The following is a 12,202-nucleotide window of genomic DNA, read 5'->3' on the forward strand; positions in this document are numbered from 1 at the left end:
TCATAGGGGGGAGGGGCTTTGAGTCTGAAACGTAGCCACTGCAGCTGAGATGGAATCAGATGGCCTGACATAAGGGCCCGGTGTCACCGCACCGAGCCCCAGCTTGTCTCTTGTGCAGCGACACGTAACGAGACGTGACACTTCAAAGTCCGCGCGGTGTGCCACGAGCGATAACAAACCGCCGCCAAGCACACTGCGAGCCTGTGGACTCAGCAGCTCTGCAACGACAGGCTTTTTTATCTCGCCGTGTGCACGGAGGAGGACGGTGACAGTGGCGTTGCTTGTTATCGTTTTGATCTTGTAGAATAAAGCGTTTCTTCGTTTTACGCGCTTTCGTCCTTCCCTGTCCTCCACTCCCGCTGTAGGTGGCATATTTGCATCTGCTTATTTGACGAAGACACGGACATGGCGCCCGTGTCATGCCTGGAGACCTTCCTGTAATCTCATTGGTGGGCCGTGTGAAATGGGCCATGACCTCCTCTCTTTCTCCCTCTATCTCTCTCACACACACACACACACACACACACACACACACACACACACACACACACACACACACACACACACACACACACACACACACACACACACACACACCTCCCAGGTTGGAGGATAATTCATACCCACCAACGAAGAGCTGACTTGGCAGAAAACACAGGCCGCAACTCATTTAGAACAGGAATACATTGGAGTGAGTGAGACAGTACTGTAGATATATCTACAGCTTACTCTGACTAATCTATACAGGAAGTTATGTTTGTGTTCACATCTTTCCTGTAGTGCAGTGGTTCCCAACCCCAGCTCTATAAGTCACTCTGTTGAATGGTTGGTCGGTCCACAAAAAGTTCACCACCCTTTAGCGGGCAGAGTTTTCGCATTAGGAGGCTGAAATTAGGCACGGAGGTCAAGTGTGTGTCTACAGTATAAAGGTGTGTGTTTGTCTTCACGGGGAGCATGGCAGGGGCAGAGGGCTGAAATTTGGCATTGAGGTCAAATGTGTGAAGGTGTGTGTTGTGTTCATCCCAATTGGCTAAAAGGGGGTGGTGTGGGGATTTCGAAATGCAGGGTGGCAGAGATTATGTTACGTTGTGGGGGGCAACCCATAAACCAAAACTCTGTCTTACCCGCCTCGGTCTTGGTCTTGACTCGGTGTCACCCCCCTTCTCCCCCCTCCCCTCGTTCTTTGTCTTGACTCTGTGTCACCCCCCCCCCCCCACCCTACCTGACTCTGTCTCGGTGCAGGTGGCCTCAACCCCCCCAACACTATCGATGTCCAATGACTCCCAAAACGACATACTGTATATGAGTGAAACGGTGAGGCCATTCACACCTGGCACTAACATGCGTTTTCTGTGATCAGATTGCAATCAGATAGTGCTTGACCAATCAGATAGTGATTGATTGCAATCTGATCACCCAAAAGGCATGCTAACGCCAGGTGTAAATGAAATCAGGCTAATGTGGTCAAGCACTATCCAATTGCAATCTGATCACAGAAAACGTCATGTTAGTGCCAGGTGTAAATGGCCTCTGTGTGTGTGTGCATAGGACACGCTTATTTTGAAACATGTCAATTAATGTATGTTTTAAGTGTTGGTTATGTTTACGAATGCACATTTTAACCACCTTGAAAATCTAATGTTTTCCTTGTGGATGGCCTGTGCTTTTTAGTAAAAGAAGGCAACTGAAGCTAAGCTATATTTAAATAGCTTATGTATTAATAGTCTGGCCTTTCACTCATGTGTACATGCACACACACACACACACACACACACACACACACACACACACACACACACACACACACACACACACACAAGCCTCAGCTTATCAAACCTCATAGTTGTATGTAAACAGTGAGCTAAGTGAGGCTCATATCAGTATCCTTGACTTACCTCAGCCATGGAGGGATCATGTGCAGTGCAGTGTAACTCAATAGGGCCATCAATTAGCGCTGTTTCCTTGGTGCCTTCCACAAACAACAGCTGATAAGCTGGCCATGCAACCCAATCACAGCTGCAGAGTTTAATAAGCTGGCCATGCAACCCAATCACAGCTGCACAGTTTAATAAGCTGGCCATGCAACCCAATCACAGCTGCACAGTTTAATAAGCTGGCCATGCAACCCAATCACAGCTGCACAGTTTAATAAGCTGGCCATGCAACCCAATCACAGCTGCAGAGTTTAATAAGATGGCCATGCAACCCAATCACAGCTGCACAGTTTAATAAGCTGGCCATGCAACCCAATCACAGCTGCACAGTTTAATAAGCTGGCCATGCAACCCAATCACAGCTGCACAGTTTAATAAGCTGGCCATGCAACCCAATCACAGCTGCACAGTTTAATAAGCTGGCCATGCAACCCAATCACAGCTGCACAGTTTAATAAGCTGGCCATGCAACCCAATCACAGCTGCACAGTTTAATAAGCTGGCCATGCAACCCAATCACAGCTGCACAGTTTAATAAGATGGCCATGCAACCCAATCACAGCTGCACAGTTTAATAAGCTGACCATGCAACCCAATCACAGCTGCACAGTTTAATAAGCTGGCCATGCAACCCAATCACAGCTGCACAGTTTAATAAGATGGCCATGCAACCCAATCACAGCTGCACAGTTTAATAAGATGGCCATGCAACCCAATCACAGCTGCACAGTTTAATAAGATGGCCATGCAACCCAATCACAGCTGCACAGTTTAATAAGTTGGCCATGCAACCCAATCACAGCTGCAGAGTTTAATAAGCTGGCCATGCAACCCAATCACAGCTGCACAGTTTAACACATTGAGTGGCAGCCGTTTTTTCAATCCTGTAGGTAAGTTGTGCCAGGGGTTTTTTTGACGATTCTGGCTCATTTTACAAGAGCCGAGGATTTTTTTCTGTTAAGACTTCGTGAACACCAATCATCTAAAAAGAACTAATAGAATGTGTGCTTTCTCTGTCTAAAAGAGTTAGTTTGTAGAGTTAGTAGTTATGTAGATATTAGCCGTTGAATACAGCATGGTTTTAGCCTCTGAGAAGGAAAGCTGAGAAAAATGCAGTTTTGTGAAATTCAATCAAACAGGCAGAACAGTCACTTTAACCATTTATTTTTGGCATCAGTGAGACATCAGACATCTGAACAATAGTTGTTTTCAATAATGGAGGAATAATACAAATAATAAAATAAATAAATGTCAAAATAAATACAAAACAAGAGCAGACCACAGGTCACTCAGCTTTTCTTTTTTTTTATAGTTTTTTTTTTTATAGGTTTTTTCGGTTAGTGATCAAACCGGTTTGGGCTCGTACACCGAATCCAGAACTGCTCCAAAATGTAATGGGTACTTCCTTGGCCCATGTTACACCCATCCACAAAGTTACATGAAAATCGGCAGGTACTTTTTATGTATTCCTGCTAGCTAGCAAACAATCAAACAAAGAGCAAAAACAATCCCTGGCAGGTTTTTTTTTTTTACGACCCATGCCTACTCAGCGCCAGCGCCGCTGAGCAAGGTTCTTGTCTGAGTGGTACTCATCATAGCAGCTACCCCTGTGTAATGAGACCCTACATTTGACACACATGTAGCGTGTCTCTCTTCTAAGATCTTTCCTTGCACAAACGCTACACCTCCTCGTTGGGGCATCTTTTTTGGGTGTGGCTGGTATGAGGACCATTACATGGCCCGCTAGATTGACCTCCAGCCTGCATTGAGGGTCCAGGTATGGTCGCCGGGGCATGGTTGCAGGTTGGTCACTGCCCCCCGCCCCCACCTCCTCCCCGCCACCCCCCACCTCCTCCCCGCCAGCCCCCACCTCCTCCCCGCCAGCCCCCACCTCCTCCCCGCCACCCCCCACCACAGGTCTGGTCCATGCACCGACAACACTCAGGATGAAATCCAGCAATGTTTCACACTTTCTCTGGCGTTTAGCTGGGTGTTTAGCTTTGTACAGAACAAAGGCGTTATAAAAAGAGATCTGAAACATGTACATGACAAATTTGAAGGGCCACCTGGATGTCTTCCTGGCAAACGGATAGTACGCGATGTTCTGGTCCAATCTGTCGACCCCATTCATGTACTTGTTGTAGTCTACCACACACTTGGGTTTTGTGTGTGCGACCCTCTCTCTGCTGCCTTTCTGCCTGACCTGCACCGTCTCCATCGTGTCGTCGTGCAGCGTGGAAACCATTTTACGATTCTTTTATCTCGCCAGGCCAGAACCATGGTGCCACCATTGTGGCGCATGACCGTTTCCCCCAGCTTCACGGTGTGGTTGGTGACCATGGTAGCAGGTGGCTCGCCCCTGTTCTTCCTCAGAGTGCCACAGACATGTGTCTGACACTCCAGCAGCTGTGCACACATTCCAACAGAGTTGTAGTAGTTGTCCATGTATAAATGGTACCCCTGCCCTGCCAAGTCCCCGAGGAGGAACTCCACCGTCTCGCCTAGGGTGGACCGCTCACCACAGTACGGCTTCATGTTGTAGCAGTAACCTGTCTGGGAGTCACAGAGGATGTAGGACTTTATCCCATACTTTATGGGTTTCTGTGGGTTGTACACTTTGAAGGCCAACCGCCCACGCCACAGGAGCATCCCCTCATCAATACTGATGTTTTGACTCGGTGTGAACATGTCTCTGAACTTTTCTAACAGGTCGTTCAAAACTGGCCGGACCTTGAACAACTTGTCTGCACCATCAACATCAAAATTGTTACTGAAATGGAGGAATCGTGTTAGCAGTTGAAAGCGGTTGCGAGACATGGTTTTGTTGAAGTGGGGGGTAGCAGTCAGTTCATTTGTGGACCAGTACATGGCCAGTTTAGGCTTCTGGACGATCCCAGTGAGGAAGTATAGTCCCAAGAAGCTCTTGAGTTCTGCCACTGTAGTGTCCTTCCACCTCCCAAGCCTTGAATGTGGCAGAGCCTCACTGACCTGACTGATGCACTGGTGTGCATACAAGTTAGTTTGGACTACAATGGCCTGGAGCAGCTCATCGTCCAGGAAGAGCTGGAAGAAGTCAACTGGTTCAGCAGCACCACCACTATGAGGACCCGGTTCTGCTGTGAAGGGGATGTGGGTTGGCTCCCAGTCAACGTCACTCCAGCCTGGACCTGCAGGCCGTTTCCCACTTCCAGCTCCACTGCCACAATCTGCAAATTATAGAAATACATAATTACCATAAAATAGTGTTTTTTATATGTGTGGTACTGAATGCTGGCTGGAACCTGTGATGTGAAAATAAACCTGATTCTGAAGTGTGCTCTTACCCATTTTCCTGGCACCAGAGGCTGTAGCACCAGGACCGCTACAGCTGGCTGCTACAGGCTCATCTTCAGACTGTTCAGAGTCTGAAATAAAGTAAAATGAATTGACTGACTGCTGGCTTTTGTATAGTCATAGTAATTACATTTCCACAAGTTACACAAGTCATCTCAAACATCGTCTTACCACTGCTCTCTGGAGCTTCGCTCCTCGACGGGGCCCACTCCTCCTCAGAATCCTCCGCGTCTGGAGAAGACTGGAGGTCACTCGACTCGGACTCAGTCGTGAGCCCTGCAGCCGCAGCCGCGACATGCAGAGGCACACCCCGTTCATCATCCGAGACCTCGGAATCGGTCTCCGGCACAAGCTCGTTTCGGACGGAAAAGAAATCAAGCAGTGATCTCTGATCGGCCGATCGCTTGCGTGCAGCCGCCGAAGACCGCTTGCGTTTGGCCGGCATGGCACAAACACGCCACCCGCTCCCAACTAAACTGAAATAAAACAACTACTGCTACGACTAGATCAAACTGAACTGAAATAAGGCTAATCTACCGGCTACCAACTCGATCAAACTGAACTAGAATAAAGGCTAAATACTAAAATGAACTGACGCTAACGCTAAATGTGCTAAGCTAACTACAATGAACACTAACTGTAACTACCCGCTAACTAAGTATCTAAACTAAGTCTACTATAAAGACTATACTAAACACTACTACTGTACTAACAACTAACAAACTAAATCAACTACGCTAACCAACTCGCTCTAAATCTGACTCTAAATTGCTAAATTGCTGAAATTCTCTATCTATAAATCGCTATGTAATTCTGTCTCTGTCTTTCTCTCTCAAACTTACCTACTACCCACGCTGATCAAAGAGCCCGCCTTCCTTATATAGAAATCTTTGTTAGAGTACTTCCGGGGCAGCGGGAGAGGTCGGATCCACATTCACATATTGCCCAAGGGCGCCAGCTAGTGGAAACCACTGAAAAAGCTGTAAGACGAGATATCTCGTCTATGGCACTCAACCGTTGGATTATGTAAGACGAGATATCTCGTCCATGGCACTCAAGGTGTTAATAAGCTGGCCATGCAACCCAATCACAGCTGCACAGTTTAATAAGATGGCCATGCAACCCAATCACAGCTGCACAGTTTAATAAGCTGGCCATGCAACCCAATCACAGCTGCAGAGTTGAATAAGCTGACCATGCAACCCAATCACAGCTGCACAGTTTAATAAGATGGCCATGCAACCCAATCACAGTTTAATAAGCTGACCATGCAACCCAATCACAGCTGCACAGTTTAATAAGCTGACCATGCAACCCAATCACAGCTGCACAGTTTAATAAGTTGGCCATGCAACCCAATCACAGCTGCAGAGTTTAATAAGCTGGCCATGCAACCCAATCACAGCGGCTGAAATATCATGAGGCCTGAAAAACGTGATGATGAAAGTGGGCTTGTCTTTTTGTCATTACTTCTTCAGGAATTAATATGATGCAAAGATGAATCTATCTATCTATCTACTGTATCTATCTATCTATCTATCTATCTATATATCTATCTATCTATCTATCTATCTATCTAGTAAATATTATTGTCAGTTGTTTTATAGACCTCAATAAGACAATATCATGCATCAAAGATGTGAAGCTGATGGATTTTTTTAGGGGCCTGCCTTCAGATCTTCAGTGTGTGAATACATGAAGGGTGTCATGAATGACTCGATGCTTCTACAGTGCCCAGTCCCAGTGTTTGAAGTGACAGACTGTAAGATGGTGTGCTGTTGATGTATTGAGTTGCTGCGAGCTTCATTTTGGGTTGTGGGACAGAGGTGCATTTTTTCCATGGTAACTGGAACCTCAATGAAAAATCCGTCCTTGAATAGATTTGAGAACGGCTCTCTTCTTTTAGACGGAATTTGAAATGCTGGCCCAACGCACGCACATGTTTGGACTTGCCTCTGGTCTAATGTCTATATACTGCAAATACGGGAATAAGTCCAGTATGGGTGCTATTAGGGGTGTCACAATATATCGTCCCACGAAATTTCGCGATAGTAAAACGTCACGATATGTATCGTTGAGATGAAATCTCATATCGTGGGGGGGAAAAAAAAAAAAAAAAAAAAAAAATTTTTTTTTTTTTTTTTTTTCCTCCAAAAAATAGACTAAGAAACGTCTTTGTTTGTTGAAGTTCAATGTGTGGAAAGTAGTTCAGTTGAACAAGTCTCTGAAGAGACACATGAGAAGTTACACAGGAGAGAAACCATTCAATTGAGTTTCTGGCAAAACTGTTTACTTGACAGGAAAAACTGAAGATGCATAAAAAATAGATTAAGAAAAGTCTTGTTGTTTGAGTTTGAAGAAAAACTGAAGATGCATGAGAATTTATACTGCAGAGAAACCTTTTAGTTCAAAGTAAATCTAAGTGACGGTGTAACTCATTCTATTTCAAGATAAGCCTTATCTCCAATCTCATGTTTTTTCTAGTTGTTATTGTAATAACAATTTCCCACAACAGCATGTTTTGTATTTGTGCATTTCAAATAAAATACTACTTTTCCAGTCATATATTGTCATTATTCAAGTTTAAAAAAATATTGTTAAAATCGTATCGTATCGTATCGTTATCGTGAACCCAGTATCGTGATACGTATCGTATCGTGAACTGAGTGTATCGTGACACCCCTAGGTGCTATGCATGCCATTATGTGATAAATCACAAGCACTTTATTTGCCAAGTACAATAAACATAATGGGGATTTGCCTAGGTGATATTGGAGTGGAGACATAACAGAAGCTTCCATAGCAACACACATGGTGCAAGCACAACACAGTGCAAATAGCGTGTGAGACATATGATAGAGAGTGGTTCTCAATGTGGGGTCCCGGGACCCCAGAAAATGTATGAATTGTCACTGATGATGTCACAATGTCTATGACATCACTGATGATGTCACAATGTCTGGATGTGATAGGATAGTGGATGTAGATTGTGTACTGTGGTGTTGGCAGCACAGGCTTCGGTGCTCAGAATCTTGAGGGTGGTGGTAGGACAGCTCATTCAAGATTCAAGATCCCCATCCCAATCTTTGAAAACTGCCATCAAAGCTGAGTCCTCCCTGGCTAAGATGATCAAAGAGAGCAGAGCTGATCTGGGATGAGATATTCAGTGTCCAAAACTTTAATGTGTGTGGAAAGAACTCTGAGGGACCTGATGGAATCAGAGCTCCTTGCGGGAAAGCTGTGCTGCTTGGTGGAGACCCTAGGCAGACACTACCAGTTGTCAAGAGAGGAGACAGGGCTCAGATAGTCAAAGCTTGCATCCAAATGTCAACCCTCTATCATCTCCTGCAGGAGCACAAACTGAATGTCAACATGAGGAAAAGGAGTTCTCCAGCTATCGGGGAAGGCAAAATTTAACACAGGGAAAGTGAAGCTCAGGTTAGGTACTCTCAGGAACGGCACCCGGATGGTGGTGGTGCAGATAATGGACAAATTGGTTGAATGTGAGATTTCTATAGGGACAATAATTCCTCACCGTGGCAGAAATGATGAGCTTCCCTTCACCTTTGTCAGACAGCAGTTCCCAATCAGATTGGCCTTCTCAGTTACCATCAACAAAGGTCAAGGGGCAAGCGAATGACCGAGTTGGCATCTACCTACCTCAGCCAGTGTTTGCTCATGGCCAGCTCTACACAGCCTTGTCCAGGGGAAGCAAGCCAGCAACATGAAAGTACTTATTGAAGGTGATGAGGAGGGAATAACATACATCATCTATAAGGAGCTGCTGTAATCCTGTACTCATACAAACATTTGAACAACATGTTGCACCCAAGTCTCCACCCTCGAAATCGAGCGCACGCACTATTTCACTGTTCATCTACAAAACAGATGGTCATGGGACTCTGGCAAAAATCCAGAGACAGGATCTCATCAAACGGGGGTCCATGGCTCTAATGTGGACTAAATTTGGGGTCTTTGATACGAAAAGGGGTGAGACTCACTGCAGTAGAATATACATATCATCACTCTGCAAAGATACAAGACATGACATTAAAACTTGTTATGGTAACAAATCCTTATCAAGTGTCATGATTACTCTGATACAATTATGATCAACTATTTCCTAAAGGCAAGAAGGCAAGAGGGACTATGTCATTGTAGTACTGGTACCTGCTGTAGTGTGACTTATGTCATTGTAGTACTGGTACCTGGAGTGACAAGTCATTGTGGTACTGGTACCTGCTGTAGAGTCTTAAGTCATTGTGGTGGTACTGGTACTGTACTGCGGTAGAGTGACTTATGCCATTGTGGTGGTACTGGTACCTGCTGTAGTGACTTTGAGCACCCCTTTGTTGCTTTAGGTTGGCAGCAAAAGTTCTCAGGCCTTTCTTCAGAATGGAAACATAAGTGGAGCTGAATCAGGACTTTTATAAATAGCACAGGCCGATAACAAAGCAGAACTCCTCAGCTGACAGAGCTTCCCTGCAGTCACACACCAAGACACGCTGGAAGATACTGCTGCACTCTAGTGGACAGAAGAATCCTTTCTCATCATGTGGTATTTTATACACTGTGGTGTGGATGACCATGAAACCAAAGGGGAGGTGGGGATTTTTGATTGACACAACTTGTGTGCAAAATGTGTACAAAACAACAAGCGCAAATTCGGAATAGCTGCGACCAGATATGCGATGTCAGTCAGAATGTGACATCATCCACTCCATTGTGAAATCCCCCCAAGATTGAGAATGTAGGGAAACAGTGGATGGATAAATCCAGGAGGCGGTAATGCAACATAAAGGATGCCAACTGCCATAAGACACCACAGAACACACACACACACACACACACACACACACACACACATTACAAAGTATTTTCAATTTGTACGGGATGCTCATGGCCGGAATACGAGAGCCAGTGAGACTGATCTGAAACTACCAAATCTGAAAAGCAAGGTGGGGAGAAGCACATTCCTCTACTCAGGGGGAGAGGAATGGAACAAGCTCCCCATTGGAATTAAGACAGCGAGCTCTCTGAGTGGTTTTAAAAACCTCCTGAAGAAATACTTGCTGAGTAATCTAGAATAGTTTGACGAGGCTATCCTGTCACGAAATTTTGCACTTACTGTGTATATCTATTGTTTTTCTCTGCATTGTTTATTTAACCTGTAATGTATATTGTATGTTGGTGTATGTTGTATGTCCTGTTCTTAACAACAGGGACCATGTTGGAAATAAGTGGTTGCACTTTCACATGATATCCCTTGGATTGTGATGTTTTTTTAATATCCATAATAAAATAAAATAAAATCACACACACACTTGACCTCCCTGCCAAATTTCTGCCTCCTAGTCCTAGCTAAAGCGTGGTGCTTTTTGTGGACCGACGAACAGTCTTATCAAGCTGCTGGCCATGCTGGCTGCAGCTAAAAAAGAAAACAATTAAGAAAAAATTGCCTACAATATTTTACGTTGACAGCTGACACTGCTATGGCATCATCCTACATAGAGCTCACACTGCTATGACATCACTGATATGACACCTGGGGTAATCACATTGTGACATGACATCACTGATGACATCACAATTGAGGTCATAGACATTGTGGTAAAAAACGCTTTTATCCAAAGCGCTTTACAATGTGCCTACATTCACCCATTCACACACCAAAGGCAGCAAGCTGCCACACATGGTGTTGGCACAGCCATCGGGATCAATTCGGTTCAGTGTCTTGCCCAAGGACACTTCGACATGCGGGACTGGAGGAGCCGGGGATCGAACCACCAACCTTCTGATTAGTGAACGACCTGCACTACCTCCTGCCGCTCGTTGTGTATATGAGTGTGGACTATAATATTGCTGTTGCCCCCGACCTGCTCGTGCATTTCTTCCGAATTCAACCGTTTTGTAGCAGGGGGCCTTAATGAATGATAACGAGACAGATGAGTGATGTTGCCACCATCTGCCGGCAAAAGTTGGATAACTTTTGCACATGGGGACAGAGAGCCTGCTACCGTGTGTGTGCGTGTGTAGTCCTACTAACTGCCCCCTGCTGCTCTCAGGCAACCTTATGCAACAAACACATTCAAGGAAACTACTGTACATCTTTCAACAGCCCAAGTTTGGCACTGGTGACATCATAACTGATGACATCATCACCGTTATCCATTCCTGAATGAATGAATGAATGAATGCGACTGACCCTGAAACCCCTCTTCGTGACCACGCGCTGCACAGGCTGCGCATGTGGTAAATGTGCAGATCCTGAAGCCTGATGTTCTTGAGCCTGTGAGCAGCCGTTACATACGTAAAACTGGTGCTGTGTGAACCTGGATCCATTGGTCAGCTCTGTGCTTGATACCATTCTGCAGCCATTATAAAAGCATCCTTCTACTTGATGATGAGCGGCCCAACGTTGTCACCGGTCTCCTCGTTGTGTTTGTTGTGGGCACCATCACAGTATGGAAACTTCTTGGACTTCCAGCAGCGGCAGTAGATGGCCTTGGTGCCCGTGTCCTCCATGTTGAAGCTGTGCACCACTATGGGAGTGTCTTTGCTGACAGACGTGTACAAGCCCTTTTTGCAGCTGCAGCCGCTCATGTAGCGGCTGACCAGGAACCCCCCCACAGCCGCCACCACCGCCACCGGCACCGCAACAATCAGCTGGTCGTTTGATATCCTGAATACCGTGCTGGGTAATGCCGGCATGTATGGAAATGACAATTTGCATATTCTGATAGGTCCTACTTATAGCCTTTGCAAGGAAGGATTTATGACATCACTGATGGTGTCACAATGACTAAGGTAATAAATCTCATCAGTGATGTCGTGCAAGCAATTGTGATGTCATCAGTGAGTGATGTTATCAGTGATGTCATCAGTGATGATGTCACCAGATGATGTCACCATTGCTCAAGTGACATCATTGATGA

The 12,202-nt window shown here is 45.5% G+C and overlaps 1 pseudogene across 1 annotated transcript; it reads right to left on the reverse strand.

Annotated features, from left to right (window-relative positions):
- Positions 1–11,660: 11,660 nt before the first annotated feature.
- Positions 11,661–11,978, reverse strand: LOC310782324 (CDGSH iron-sulfur domain-containing protein 1 pseudogene; annotated as a pseudogene). Its single transcript has one exon. The product of its transcript is annotated as a CDGSH iron-sulfur domain-containing protein 1 pseudogene (transcript).
- Between the last annotated feature and the right edge of the window lie 224 nt (positions 11,979–12,202).

Source organism: Poromitra crassiceps, assembly GCF_964638095.1.
Source record: "Poromitra crassiceps genome assembly, chromosome: 9".
Taxonomy (NCBI): Eukaryota; Metazoa; Chordata; class Actinopteri; order Beryciformes; family Melamphaidae; genus Poromitra; species Poromitra crassiceps.